Source organism: Ptychodera flava, chromosome 16, assembly GCF_041260155.1.
Source record: "Ptychodera flava strain L36383 chromosome 16, AS_Pfla_20210202, whole genome shotgun sequence".
NCBI classification, from domain to species: Eukaryota; Metazoa; Hemichordata; class Enteropneusta; family Ptychoderidae; genus Ptychodera; species Ptychodera flava.
The window spans coordinates 17102203-17118451 of NC_091943.1; the positions used below are offsets into that span (position 1 = coordinate 17102203).

A 16249-nucleotide genomic window follows, 5' to 3' on the forward strand; every position below is an offset into this window, starting at 1 on the left:
TAAAAGAACTTCCATTTGGAGAGAGGAAAAAAAAGGCTGCACAGAGATGAATAAATCACAGTTCGCAGTGTCGTTAGCTAGTTGAACATGTGCATACATGGTTTCTCACTCTGACAAGTTTTTTCTGAGAATCGTGCATGTGACTGGAATTAATTGACATTAGTAAGAAATCTGGGCTTCTTTTGCTCTGATTTACTGGCAAAATGAGGATTAACAGACGTGATTTTCAACTCCAACAGCTTTATTGTTGGCTCAAGATTCTTCATGCAGGTTTCTGGGAATTTCCTCACTATGGATTGCTCAAATTGTGATGAAATTTGTATTCATACAGGTACTATATATTCTCATCACACATTAGTAAGAAAGCTTCTCACTAAATGCCCATCCTTGATTGCTTTGGAATACAGTTTATCAGGTCCGGAGGATATTCTCGTTCAGATGTTCTAAAATTGTGAAGAAACATGCATTTGTTTGATTACTACCAAGCGTGGGATGGCACATTCATGGACGTATAGCTCATGCTAGGCTCTATCGTAATCCCCAAGGTGCATCAATAATGACAAATATTAATCAGAAATGCAACTGGTTTACATATACCAGGCACAAAACCATACATCTCTCCTACTCAGATCGCAGTACAGAACTAGCTGCCATTGTTGTGATGCAAATGAATCCAATATAACAAGCAAGAAGTGTCGTCAGTGTACTTCAATTGTTATACCATCTGCTTTGTACATAGCACAATATAAATTATTACGTAAATTCTTGATTTGATTTGAACCTAAAATGTATGGCACCTACAGCTACCTCACAAAGCACCACAGTCCAAAACCTCTCCGCTAAATCCAAGGTTCAATAACCAAGCTAAGGTGATAAAATTGTTCTGACAGCGACCCCTCCATATGCTGAAGCACCGCGTGCAATGCGTTGCACGCAAACTAAATCAAAGCAATGACTACATCGCTAAACTGGGCTTCAGATATAGCCTTGGAGACGATCTGTCCACAAACTAAACTATTGACCAATTGGGTAGAAAATTCAAGAAATTCTTGATCAGACTTGAACTCACAATGTACAACACAGCTGAGCTATACTACCAGAGTATTAAATGACCGCCAGCCCATTGGGCAGGTAAATTTTGGTCAGGCTGGTGAAATTCTATAGTTGATAGCATAGTGGAGTATTAAGAGCAAATAATTTCCGATCTTTGGTTCTCTGAAATCAGAGGCAAGGTATACCCAAATAAACAGTGAGCAATGCAGTCATTTGTTAAGGGTATAGGCAGAACACTATCCACACACTTTTTGTTATTGAAGTTGTCAATGAGTTTTGATTTCTCTCATCATAATTTTAAGACAGTGTAATGATTCTTCTCATACTGCACACAAAACATGTCGTGTCTTCACTCTGCGGATGTTAACTTAATATTCACGTTTGTAAAGCAATAATTTACTCATACTGATAGTTTGTGTCTGATTAAAGTTTTCACTGAAAGAAGTGGAAGCCTTTATCTCGGTACCAAGTTTCAGTAGAATTTTCAGACAAGTGTGACCATATACTAGGGCATTCAGTACTAATTAACAATAATTATAATATTTAAAAACTTTCCAAAGGAGAAATTTGCGAGCAAAAATGTGCTGAATCATCATAGATGTGTGTTAAATATCATCCCCGTGCCATGATTGGATTGCGGACTGTGAATAATGCTAAAATTTATTTATCACGGCAAGGTCTGCTGTACACTATCAATGGGTTTTGAGCAATTCCAGGACGTCAGTGTTTTATACTGAAAGCTTTCGCAGACAGAGTGTGCATTATTGCCCTGTACTCTGCTGGTTCACAGTTTATCGTGTTCACACAAGTGGTTAAAAAGGCACTTTGTTGTGAGTACTTTAGTTGGAGATTATCGCCAAAGCTGTCGCATTGATCGGTGCTCGTACAGATTGTGGACGCGATGACCTCGATCCATTTACTCTGAGTGGCATGACAAGAAAATTCTCTCTCTCTTTCTCTCCTTCTCTGCAGTGTAACTGAAAATTTTCCAAGAAATGCTTAGCGTTTGTGCCAATTCTCACAAACCGTTACTGCCATACATCTGCATTTTTTCATCTGTAAATTAAGATGCATGTGCATAAATTTAGTGCTACAGAGGTAACACAATGAAATTTTACATTATGCTGTTATCATATTAGGTTAAGGTGGAGATCTCGAGCTGCACATTGCCAAGTTAGTTTTTTTCAAAGGAATTTTTCTCATCTAAGATGACAAGGAACCCCCTCATACTATATATTTTCAAAAAGCAGAGACTCTAAAGTTTAGTATGGTAGCAGTAGTTTACTTGAAGGATGAATGGGTGTATATTTGGGGTGAAAAAACTCAATTAATAATGATAAAAATTGATACTTTTTTCTGAAATGTAATATTTCACTTGAAACAAGAGTATATGTTGAAAAAAAACATCTTATTTCGTATTGTCTATCCTCATTCTAAAAAATGGTATTTGAAAGACTGACACTCAAAAAAGTAATTAAAAATATGATTAGCAAAATTAAAATGCCTCTTATTCAAAGTGTAAGAACTCTAATGCCAAACAAAATGGTTGTTTTATTCTATAGCATTTAAAAAAACAAAATGTGAAAATTTCAGAAAATTTCACCCAGTGAGAGTGGAATTAATTTCTTTGGAAATCTTGAAATTGGGACAAAAGAGAAGCCAGGAAATTGGTTATTTGATACTTCTTTATCACGCAACTTACAACTGCTTGACAAGCTAAAAGGTGAACCCAACCAATATTTTAATCTTGGGTTAACAAAGTAATTAAAACTTAATAATATAAATGAATGTTAACAAATTAATTAAAATTGAAGTGACTTTGAGCAGAACACGCTCTGTTGGGTGCAGCACTCCCTCAAATGAATTCCAAAAATGTTTTTCAGATTCTGTCAATTTAGACATTTGCAGAGGTCACTCGGTTTTAATACTTTAATCTCATACATATTGTTTGTGAGTTGATAAATGTGGTAATAATGATTGAGTGAAATAGAAAAGGAACTAATGTATGGAATTAATTCAGAAATAGGGTACAGTCCTACATTGAAGATATTAAACCATGCAATTGAGAATCACACTGGGTACATAAACTCCTATCAAGTAAAGCCACAGGAATTTACAACTAGTCACTCTTGCAGTTGTACTTCAGGATATACCGGTATATTGATTAAGTTTTCCCATCCTTGCGATCATAACGTTCTGTTTTCAGCGTGAGGCAATTTCTGAGTCAATTTGGTTTTCTAATTTGAGCTTCCTTGAAAAAGGTTTCTTTAAAAACAATCAAGTGGTTGTGTAGTAAGTGAGATACTGTCTGCGACTTTAAAGCCATTGTAGAATAAAGTCATGATCAACTCCGGTCTCATTTAGAGTAAAAAGTATCCTGCCCAGGGCAGCCTTGGTGTGCCCATCACTCCAACTTGACATTCAAACTGGGATGTTGCGCATTAATTATTGTGAGCGGCTGAATATATTGTCCAATGGTAATCGTAAAAAAGCGGTTATTTTACGACGTCCATAAGGACAATCCTCGTAGTTGTTGAAAGTTAATAAATAATTGGTGAAAATATATGGATCTTGGCTCCAAGCGTGCAGACACTGCAGACAATTTCCAAGGTTCTGTTTCACATCGTTTAACATGCAGGATAACAGTATCTCTCGAAGATCAAAACGAATTGAATGAAAATGCAGGCAATCTGTCAAAACAGATTATGGGGAACAAGTCAAACCTAGAATATTATAATGGAGTGATTTAGTTTTCCTAGGCAGAATAAGCATATACAGCACAATTTAGACTTTTTTATCCAGTGGTACAAAACAGATGTGGTAGTGGTAAGAAGACATTGATGCAGTGCCTAAGTTTTATAAAAGTGCAGTCTTAAATAACACTTCAACAGTTGTTATGCAAAAGTGTTGATTGCGCTTTCAGGTTTGTTACTAAATATAGACGCACGCTCTCGGCATCGGACAACGCTGCCTAAAATTCGGACAAATTTTGTTGTTGCATGCACGGCTATTGTTGCTGCTTTTAGTCTGAGCCACAAATTCATATGAATTAGTTGTGACTTTAGTAGCCATTGTAACACTAGCAGGTCTTATTTTCATCGTTTATGCGAAAAAGGCGGATAAAATATTATTTATGCATATTAATGAGGGAAAAAATGACGTCATTTGCGATCAGCGCTATAAGCAACTTCAGATAATTGAACTCAATGATATGGAATTGCATGCATATTCAAAGTGTTACAACTGATTATTTTGATTATTAATTACAAATTACAATAATCCTGCAAAAATTTGTGCATAAAAATATGAAGAGATAAGAATATATGACATTTTGTCTTCCTTGAGTCTCCTTGGAGATTCAAAATCTTAAACGTTCCTCTAAACCATTGAATTGATTGTGTTGAACACGAAGGCACTTATCATCTTCACACAAATCATTAGTTTGCATGTATTTATGAAAATAAGATACTCTTTAGCTTTTTATTGGAGATAAAATTGGAAAGTAAATTGACAGATCTTGGCGCCAGAATATATTTTGTGGTATCAAGTGAATTGACATGTAACCTGCGGTCTTGAGAGGACGTTTGCATTATTCAGTACATTAAAGACACTTCTTTGATTTTAATGGTGTCCTAGTTTATGGTTATGATGGACATTTAATGGCGCAGATTATAGAAAATGAACGTGTCCCATGCCGTGCTTGTCGTCAAATGATCACGTTGTCTCAGCAGGAATCGGCAAATGTGCTGTTCCAGCTGATCACAGTTTTTTCCATGGTAACCATGAAACATCACTCAATAATAGAAGAATATGGCTTCCTTAAATCGACGCCTGTGCCGTTTGTTCAATTTCCTTCCGAGGAAGTGCCGTCTCCAGACGTTCCGTCCGTCGGATGTCATTCGAATGTCAGGTATAATCTCCGGGCCAGAGAAACTTGCTTACAATGTGTGTGTGTGTGTTTGTATTGAACCTATTGAAATATCATGGGTGCATATATTCCTTGTGACAGGAACATTGAAGCTTTTATCAAAGAGGGGAAGCATTAGAGGTATTGGCATGTGACATTTTTACAGCCATGTTTACAGGCTTCACATCATTTTTTTATGCCTGAAGCTACATTCTCCAAGCGGTAGCGTGGATTTTTTTCCTTGTTGTAGATGTCAATATTAAACAATGCCAGCCTGCTTTCTAGAAAGAATAACCATTATACCTGTCACCGTGGTAGGGTTTCTGATGCTTTGTGAAATATTTTTCAAAGTCTGCTCAAGGCTTTAGCATGATTTGTTTGAGGGTATCTGCATATTCGGTAGTAGTATTTCTTGCTCTGAACAGTTAAAAAATTTCTTGTGTGTTTTTGCCAAAGTTACAGATTCTGAAATGAATCAAGGTTTGCGTGATAAAATCTTATTCTGATGAATCCAAGGGTACTGTATTGCTGCAGGAAGAGGGAGTTTAATATCGAATTTTAGTTCTCAGCGGTGAAGATAATGCTGTCATGAAAAAATTGAATTAACCCTTTGAGTGGTGTAATTTCTTCCATACCAAAATTTGTCCGACATTTTACCAAATTGTCTTTTTATGAATTTTTCTGTAATTTATTTGATAATTTTGGACCAAACGGACATCACATTTCATTGGCAACAGTTTTTTATCAAAATTTGGCAAAAATCCGAAAGAAATTGACTAGGGTATATTTTGTAAAGGTGACAAAAATTGACTTTGTCGCTTAAAGGGTTAAAAGGAGTTTGACATGTGAGACAAGAGGGCAGTGTTCAGGAACCTTGCCCAATGCAATAAAACCAACCTCAAGAACTGCAAATAAGAGTCATTTCAGAATATTCACCAAACGAGTTTTCCGTATGCAATGGATGCAGGTTTTCCAAGCACTTGTCTACAAAGCAATTGTCATCTGTATTGGCAAATCGTGCTGCAATCAGTACACGTACGTGCGCAGTCATAGAGGGCATCATAATTGTGTCCTTTTCTCTGTACGCCGTTGCAATCCAACTGCAGGATAGATTGTATAACTGTTTGCTTTCTTGCCCGAGACCATTCCTTCTTTCGTCTCTTTCCTATTTCAGCTACTTCTGACTTGAAATAGTAGCCTGAACAAATGATCGAATAATCAGACGAATACAAACAACTGAATTTATCAAAACGTTCAGTTCAAGTGCTGACGGGGAATTTTTCGCTAATTTTGTAGGAGACATTAAAAAAAAGACATAAAATGGCAAAATTGGAGATACAGTTAGACTTGCTTGGAGTATGTACATGTATATAGTCACAACAATGATTAAATAAGAAACGTGATATATTTAGCCTCTGCTGGCATTGATTTATATCCTCTTGAAATAAATTTGCGGAAACTAAAATCATGTACCCCTTTACTTTACAAGCTTTCAGCTGCTTTTGCGCATGGTATCCTAATATATGCATAAGCTCAAATTGTAAATAACTAATTAAAAGAATTTGGTCACCCACATTTACAGTGGCCAATCTCTGATTTCACTTGGGGGACTACGAAAACATGTGCTGCCAAAGCTGTGAAGTGCTACTAAATGTTGCGTACCGCATCGATTGACAGGTTTTTGTACCATACACTGATATGTGTGCAAATTTATACATGAAGTAAAATCAACATGTCTTTGAAATTCTGGCTATCATCCACAACTATCCACACATTCTGTAATGGCAAAATATGCACATATGGTCTGCATTTGTATATTTTGCTGTTGGCTTTTTATTAGAAGGATCATTGTCTGGCTCTTTATAAAAAATCTTTCAACCGGCTTGTTTATTTTATACCGCTAATATAGCAAAGAATGCCCAGCGTTTTTCTTAAATCACCCATTAAAACAAGTTGAAATTCCAAGCTGTTTTGAAATTCACTGTAATATCCATAATTTTAACGGTCACAAATCATGTTAACAATGGAGAAACAATCTGATATGGATAGTAACAAAACTTTAAGACAATTGGTCCATGTATTAATTTGCTCACCTGAAAAACACGGACTGCACTGAGATCAGTCAACGACAATGCAGTGTGACGTTAATTTCAATAATGATATTATTATCTATTCATAAATTTGAATGCATCAGGTGGACAGATGTTTGTTACGTTACATCGGCTTAATTTCTTCACATACAATTATATCATTTGCAATGATGAGATATAATTCTGCTCTTACAGGCAGCATTTCTTAGTGTCTAATGTTCGCAGAAATCTACTCACAAGCTAGAATTCGGTCCTCAATGAACTCATGATAAATGTCAACGGACTTTTATGTACACACACAGGACAATGCATTGACGTCTTTGGTAAAAGGAAAATGTACACAGAGATTTTCTCGGTTTCCAGACATAGCTCCAGGCATGATTTTCTTCTCTTGAATTCTGCAGGATATTATCCATGCCTAGAGTATATGTGCGCATGCTCAAGAGTCGATCTGCAGTCGATTTGAAAAGATCATTTCATGGTATAATTACTGCTTTTCTGCCTCATTAGATAATTAAACTGTTTGAAGTCGGGCGGTGATCAGTTCTCTTTTCCTAGAACTGTTTGTGGTGTAGCCGAACTAATGTCAGCTCAGTTGATGAATAAGATTGATCACTAATGAAATGAGTATTGATTCTAATCGCTTGATTGTTTAAGTGATCATTTGGCTCCCGGCCCAGTTTTAGTTAAGTATCCTTCATTGCTTTGGCAGGGTAATTAATACAATTACTGCCACAAGTAATATTGTTCGGTCAGATTGTCAGTGAAATTGTTATTGTCTAAGTCTGTGAGACACATCCCAAGGGAGTACTCGTGATGAAAAGAAATTTGAGTTTGTCGAGGTAGCCGGATGAATTATTGGTCAACTTAAGATCAGGGGTCAGTGTTTTTGTGAAGGGATGTACTGCAGTACAGGTAAATTATGGTTGAGTTCCCCAGTCATGTTGACGTGGTTCCCGATGGTATATCCATGCAATCATATTTGGAGATGAGGGATGGTAGCAGGGTTACCAACTCATGGATGTTCCCAAACCTCAGTGAAAACACTTCCTCAGCAGCCGTAGTATACTTGTAGGTAAATCACAGTGGAGTTCGCCTGGGTTCCCAATGGTATAGCAATGCAATCATATTTGGATATAAGAGATGGTAGCAGGGTTACCAAATCATTTATCAATGTTACGAAACATCGGCGAAAACACTACAAGTTTCTCGGCAGCGTCACCGATCTTCATGAGACCCTTGTGATATATTATAAATTTACAGTAAACATTGAAATCTTGTGATGCAGCCACTAGTGCAAGTTATTATCCTTTGACACGTCATTTTGTACTGGTACAACTTCAGATACTGGTATGTGTGCACAGCGGTACACAAGTGGTATTTTCCAATATTGATCTCTTCTGGCAAGTTGATGTCATAAATACCATGGTATTACCATGGTGACACCACGGTTGTGTCTGTTTCATTTCAATGCCAAGTTTAATGTCAATATGACCCACTTCACTTACAAGTTAGCCATACATGTATTTCACTATTACCGGTATAAGTATCTTTCTGAGACAAACAATTAAAGGCAACTGCATGTTCCCCATTGATATTGACTTATTGTAAGCTAATTTGCATACTTAAAAAATGTTCATAACAAACTTTAAATGAACAATTTATTTAGGCAGTTGAATATTAGATGTTTTAAGAATAAATTGCATGTTTCCTGTTTTAATAACCCTTTGAGCACCAAAGTCAATTTTTTTCACCATTACAGAATATATACCGGTATTTCAGTCAAATTGTTTTCAGATTTTTGCCAAAATTTTGATAAAGAACTGTAGCCAAGGAAATGTGATTTCCATTTGGTCCAAAATTATCAAAAACATTACAGAAAAATTCTTCAAAATTTGGTAAAATGTTGCACAAAAATTTTAGTTGGAAAAATTACAGCAACCAAAGGGTTAATCATCAAATAAAATTTAATTTTTCATCAGAAAATACTCTTTTACATGCATAACTTGTACTTATACTTCATAAAACTTTTTGTATTCAATTTTGCATATCTAGATAATCATGGTAAGAGAGCTTACCAGCTGGTTTGCAAAAGTTAATTACTGTTCATGCTTTTACCATAAAGACTAGATGTATCTAATTCTACAGTATGTGTCACTTTGAAAGAGCCAGGAGCTGTAGCTTTAGATGATTTTCCTTATGTTTTTTGTTTTTAGCTACTATAGACTATAGTCTATAGAAGCTATTGGGATGGGTATCCGTCCGGCGTCCGTCGTCAGTCTGTATGTATGTATGTATGTATGTATGTATGTATGTATGTATGTATGTCCGTTTGTGAGGCGTCCGTCCACTCAAATATCTTGAGAACCAAAGTACTTACTGATTTGATATTTGTTGTGTAGATTAAAAATATGATTTTGAGAAACTATTTTTTTTAATTTTTTGATACTGTTGAAAATAGGCAAATTAGTGCCAAAAAGGGTGTTTTTGGTAAAAAATCTTCTCCTTCATAACCACTGGTCAGACAGCTTTGTTATTTGGTGTACAGGTCCCCAGGGGTAACCCAACTTAGATTTGTTCAAATTGTGATGAAATATGCAAATGTGTATTTTTAAGGAATTTTTTGTCATTTTTGGTCAAAATTTGACTTACATTGTATGGAATTCTTGTACTGTATAAACCCTATCAATTCACCCAGAAAAAAATAATTAATATGATTTTAAATAATTGAATTAATTAGGAAATCATCAAAGCTAAAATAAGTTTAGTGTGGAATTATCAGAAAGTTCAACTTTTTTTGACAGTTCTTAGTGAAATGCTTACCATCTTGGAGGATTAAAACATGTAAAGGCAACTTTCCTGAATCCCAACTTTGATATATTCTGAACCACCATTTATGTTATCTAAAAAAAATGTTCATAATAGTTTGTCATGATAGGGTGGTCAAATAAATAGAGATAGAGAAAGTTCTAATTTCCATTTATGGTTGACTTGGTAAGGATAAAATAAGATTATTTTTGAGGAAAAAAATAGAGTGGTCAATTAAAAGAGTGGTCAAAGTGATAGGGTCTTTATGGTAAAGCTTGGCTGTAAGATTCCTCATGTGCTATTTATAGCACTTACGCAATCTGTGTAAACAGTGCAATGAAAGTGTAACATGATTCCTTAAATGCTTTTGATGACCTTGAACTTCTTAAGTTTCAAACATTTGTCTCTTCAGTGTGCTTTCTCTGAGTACGTACAGTCTCAACTTACTCAACAGAACTTACCTACAATGTTAATTTGAAAGTTAAAATGTGCTTGGTTAATAGGATGCAAACACTGATAAAAAGATAACCAGCATAAGATTCTTTATAACCTGACAGATATGCTGTTTTTTTATGACGAAAATCTTTATTTAAGCAAGTCTTGTGTACTTTAATTAGAATGTAATTAACTCTCGTTTATTTGCTATTATAGACTAATATAGTCTGATGAAATATGCAAATCTATATTTTTACGGAATTTTTTTCCATTTTTGGTCAGGCCATCCTGAAATGAGCTATCAAAGATATCCACCTCCTTCATCAATACATGTGTCACAAAAGGTTATAACACAGCATAGCTCTGTCAACTGTTGAGTCACTTGTTTTTTCAAAACCGCTGGTCAGACAGCTTTAATATTTGGTTTACATGTCCCTTGGATGACCTTAGTGAGATAATTTCATACAGTCAGGAAATACTTAATTTTGTATCCATGTCTATAGTAGCTTCAGGCACTTTGGCCCTATGTTTAATGTTACATAACACAATAGTTTCTTCTTCCACTCCCTGATGCATGATGAGATACAGCGTACAGCTTGTCAACTCTTGACATCTCAGTCTATGCATGTGTAGCCTGCATTCTTGTTGTTGTTGACAGATGGATTCTGGTCTAGACTAGAATTCAAATGAAAACAATAGCAGTGCATTTTAACTGGTACAGGCGCTGTGTTGACAAGCTAAATAATTGGTATAATACATTATTCCTTTGGCAGTCGTGCAAGAGCTTGTAACAGACTGACATTAAATAATAAAAAATAGTGAAAAAATCAACAAGAGTTAAAGCTACAATCCCTTAAGCAGGGTACATGTCATTTACCTGGAACTCTCATATTGACTTCATTTTCAAAGAAATTTTCTGAACATAGTTTTCCTGCCTGTCAACATGTATCAATAATGCTAATTGAGACGCCTGGTGTTCAGGATTGTAAGCTGGTTGAAGGAGTAACCGTTCCCAGGATCCTCAATGTTAACTCTGCTGGTATATGCCCATCAGAATGTCAATGCAATCAGAATTTGAAACTGCATCCAAAGACACTTACTGATGAACAGAATTCTTGTAAAAAATGTGTTCAAAATTTCTCTACTGGAGCAACACAAATTCATCCTGCCCAATTAAACACATTGACAAATTTGTGCCCACCGATGATAATTCTCCTGATGGCAGCTCTTCAAATGTTTAACGATTCCAGTGTTTCGGTAACTTATTCTGACAGCTCTTAATGTAGATCGTGCCTTGAAAGTGAAAGACTTTTTCCCCAAACTCTCCTTGAGGAATCTTTCAATCATTATCTTTCAAAATCAAGAATAAAAATTTGAGGTCACCGAGCAAATTTTGGTACTAGGGAAACAAATAACTCAAGATTTACCGATATTTAAAATTCAAAATGGCCGCCATCCGAGTGTTAACTTTATGGAGAAAAAATGAAATTTTTGAATTTCGAAAAAACTAATCCAGTGAAAAGTTTTCCTCCACCAAGAGCTTTAAAACGAATCCCCACAAGTGGTGTTTCAAAAAGAATTGTAAAAGTTTGAGAGTCTAAATTTGTGTCCATGAGGCGCGTTCTACCTTAAGAGAGCATGTTTGACAATATACAAGCAGGTTCAACAAGGAGCCCTGTACCTGATGAACATCTAGGAAAAATCTGCACACATTCTGACAGTACCACGTAATTCATTTATTTTTGATGTCAGACACTTTGAGAAAAGCCATTACACATGAACACCATATTTATCGCTTCACTTCTAGCAAGAAGCTATCGACGCATCGGCATTACCGGTATTTATGTTGTTAAGGAACACCTTGCTGTAAGGCTGCTCATCTGTTCAGTTGGTGTAGGGGTGGAAATGAGTAACTTTTCGTAACATGATAAAGATTAATGACAAAAAAAAAACAGAATACACTTAGGAATCCTTCCTCAAAATGAGCTGTGGATACGTGTGTACATCCAATCCCTTTTATTTCCAGTTGTAATCATTTGCGATTCCCATGGTTGGGCCGACTTGACGAGTACTCTATTTGCACGAGGATTTCCCATGTCAGATGGCAGTAACATACAGTGCATACATTAAACTGTGCCACCTCAATTACTTACCTTAAGTGAAACAAAAAGAAGAAATATTACTTTCTCAACAGTCGTTGTAAAACCTTCAAGAAGGTATCAAAGTAACGACAAATTGTCCTTAAGGTAGTTGTAAAGAGGCTCTGTGTCAAAAATGAAGCGTACTAAAGAAACATCGGCCTTTAAGGATTATGAATATTTAAAGAGCAAAAAATTTACAATTGTGCAGAGACATTAATCTTTAACATACATGTAGCTTTTGAAGTTGAAACAAGTTTTGTGCCCTGCTCATTTGAATTTCTTTCATAGTCACTATACCTCGATTGAAGGAAATTTGTGTACATTTTTATACTTTAATAAGGTTTACAATCGGGATTTTTGTTACAAAAGATATCAAATTTTAATTTGTCGCAAACAGATTTTCAAACACCTGCTTTTCTGCTTTAGTATGCAAATCAGTGCTCACTTTTTGGTACACTGTCATATATTCAGAGGTGTGCTTGCATTTTTAAAAAGAAACCAACTTCCCAAACAGTTTCATTACATCTGGACACTGTCCCTCGGCACTATTGTATATGGCCCACAAAGGACAAAGAAATGATTGGATATTGATCATTAATTTTCATCAGTGAAGTTTGTTTAGAACTCTGTAACAGGCTATTCATCATGTTTCGGTACATTTAGAGTATTGGTCGTCTGTGAAAGCGTATGAATTCCTTTTGTACCACACACAAGGAACACAAAATGAACCAGTGTTTTATTTAGAATGCATGATTACACGAAAACCCTGTTTGCTTGAAATAAACAAAAACACACATCATGTGCCCCTCTACAATGCGATTGTGAAATATTGATATATAGGTCAGAGCATTAATAGTTCCATCTGCACCACGAATGCTACATATGATGCAGCATCTTATTGTTGATTTAATCCACTGAATAATCTGCCTAGACTTTACCAAAAGATTATTACAAGACTGCCTTTGAGCTAACATGAATAAAGTTTGGATGATTTCTACTGGCTTCAATATATTAAACATTAACTTGACGCACGAGAGCAAAAATTTTTAGGCTGTCTTTAATGTCTTTAATGTGATACTTGATCCACACAATAACCTTTGTTTGCTATAAAGTTGAAAAAACTTAATTTGCATAACTTAAATTTGCATACTTTATCATACTCCCCCTACAACCAATATCTCCCCGCCTCCATCATCGAGCAGAAGCGATTAATTCCCCCCTTGTGAGAGAAAGCTGGAGAAAACACTGTTGAATAAGAGAATGTAAACTGCTTGGCATATTAAGCACCATCGATGTAAATAATCTGGTGATTTCAAAACGACCTGATTGTTTTATGCATGTCAGAATTTACTCAGACAGGAAATGTTTGTCAGGCAGGAATGTGTCCAGTAGAATTGAATTGAGGCCAGATACAAACGATACTGGACAGATAGTATAGTTTTGATGATCGATTAGTAGAAAATATATGTCATGCAGATTCAAAAGCTTGATGGATGGATGGAGAGAGAATTCAACTGAATGGTATGTGAATGATACGGAAATGTTTTTCAATTGCCAAACAGCACAATCTGGTTTTCTGTTATGTCTTATGTAGAGGTATTTAATCATAGGAATTCTGTGTGTGTGTTTCATATACTGCAGCATGGAGCTTGGTTGTGAGACATCCCTAACCATGATCCCTTTATTTAGTCACTGTTTATGCAGCTGTTTGTTTTTGTCTGATTTTCTATTTCACCATGGCGCTCTGGAAGCAGATGAAAAAAGCTAAACCGTTAAACTGTCCATATATTATCCTAAATACATATTACTATACATATTACTTGGTGGGACTCTTTTGGGTGCCATCATTGATCATTTGAGAGAAAAAAGCGGACAGACCGGTATCATATTCAGAGACCAAATTTACATATCAACCATTGAAACATATTTAAGGTAGTATGCACCTCGAAAGTGAAAGACTTAAATTTTAGCTCAAACTTTCCTTAATGAAACTTTCAGCCATACTGCTACTAAATTAGGAATAAAAATTAGGGATCACCTAGCAAACTTTGGTGCTAAAGAGAAAAATTACCTGACCTTTACTATTATGTTTGAAATTCAAAATGGCCACCTGTGTTAACTCTATGGGGAAAAATAATTTTTTCGATTTTCGAAAAACCAAGGCGATGAAAGATTTTCTTTCTTCAAGAGCTATAAAATGAACCCCCACAAGTGGTAGATCAGAAAAGAATTGTGGCAATTTAAGAGTCCGAATATCTGTCCCCGAGGCGCTTGCCTCTGTGTTGGACTTGGTCTTCTAGTTCTCAATATTTTCATCAGAAAAGATCTGCAAGAAATGAAACTCTATTTACAGGACGAAGACAGAACAACCCACAAGAAAAACTGCCATACTCTGACCGGGGTTAATTTACTGATTGTCAGTGATATCTTATGATAAAGGAAAGTTAAATGTGACTGTTCCTAGAAAGACAATTTAATATCATGAAATGTAAAACCATACAACGGTCTACAGTTACCATTTTTTGTATTAATTGTGCATGACATTGTCATAAACTAGATATTAATAACAAGATGCATTTGTAATTTCTAAAGCTTACAGCAAGCTATTATTAATATTTTATTAAAATTGATTCTTGACTACGTCATTCTCATGCAACTGTATCTGTTTGCACACACCTAGAGCACCCATTATTTAGCCGATTTCAAAGGAGCATTAGTGTAATACAGAGAAAATGGAGCACAATTTTCACACACAACGGTTGTTATTGATTTAATGAGCGTCCAAGACAGTATCACACTCGGATCTGGTATCGATCTGAGTTCCAGTGATCATTGTGATGCTGAAATCACCAGGTATATCAGCTGCCATCAAAGGCGCAGCCGCAAACTGTTCTAACAGCGCGCCAGTACAATAAGTTACGGACGCTGCAAGTCTAATGTGGCGCTTTGAGGTTTGAAGTGTGCCAGATTGAAATTACCTCAAATTAGAGTTTGGTTACAGACAGCATAATGGTTAATGTTATTCTCTTTCTCTATAACCGTGCCGCCGTCACTGCGCTCTCCATGTTTTGTTATTGTGTGTCATTATTTCTATGTAAAGGCTGGCAATTTCGGAAGAAAACACAATTTGAACCGTGGACAGTATCAATGAAGTTGGAATTACAGTATGTGTACTGCACAGGCAATGACAGCTTTTACCAAAATGGGGTTTTTTTTTGCTGCAACAATTTGATGACTGTGCTGTGCCAATTCTGAAGTACTATGATTTCTACCTCACTGCCTCTCATTTTTCTATCAAATGATTCCAAACTTTTTGTCATGTTTCTTTCATCGCGAGCTGACTTTCTATATACCGATGTAATTATACCAGTACACCTGGTCTAAACATTGCAAGATCAAAGTGAGTTTTTATCTAATGCATTTCATGTCACAGTTTAAAAATAAGAATTTTGTGCGTACCTGTATGATGAGTTAAATTTTAAAATTGACATTTGAAGGCAAACATGCATAGAAGTTTTAACTTTGTTTCATATATATTTTTTTGCTTTATAATCCTAACAGTGAATGAATTGTTAAAAGATATTAAGATGGCAGTGCCTCTCATTTCAAATTTACGGTCGTATCATAGCCTTTTTAATCGCAAGCAATTGATGGAAAACAGGCAATAATGAAAAAGTCAAATGATTAAAAAGTACGTTGTCTGACGTTCAGTCACTCATCTCTATTCAGCAGATTTTCAACCTTCGATGTCTGTTCTTTTCAAGGTTGATGAAAGGTGATCAGTTTGATCGGATGAAGTACAGGCAAACACAGTC

General features: G+C 35.7%; 1 protein-coding gene across 2 annotated transcripts in view; it reads left to right on the forward strand.

The window, feature by feature from the left end:
• Positions 1-16249, forward strand: part of LOC139114159 (gamma-aminobutyric acid type B receptor subunit 1-like) — a 220276-nt gene that overhangs the window by 110845 nt on the left and 93182 nt on the right. The gene's annotated exons all lie outside the window — the stretch shown is intronic.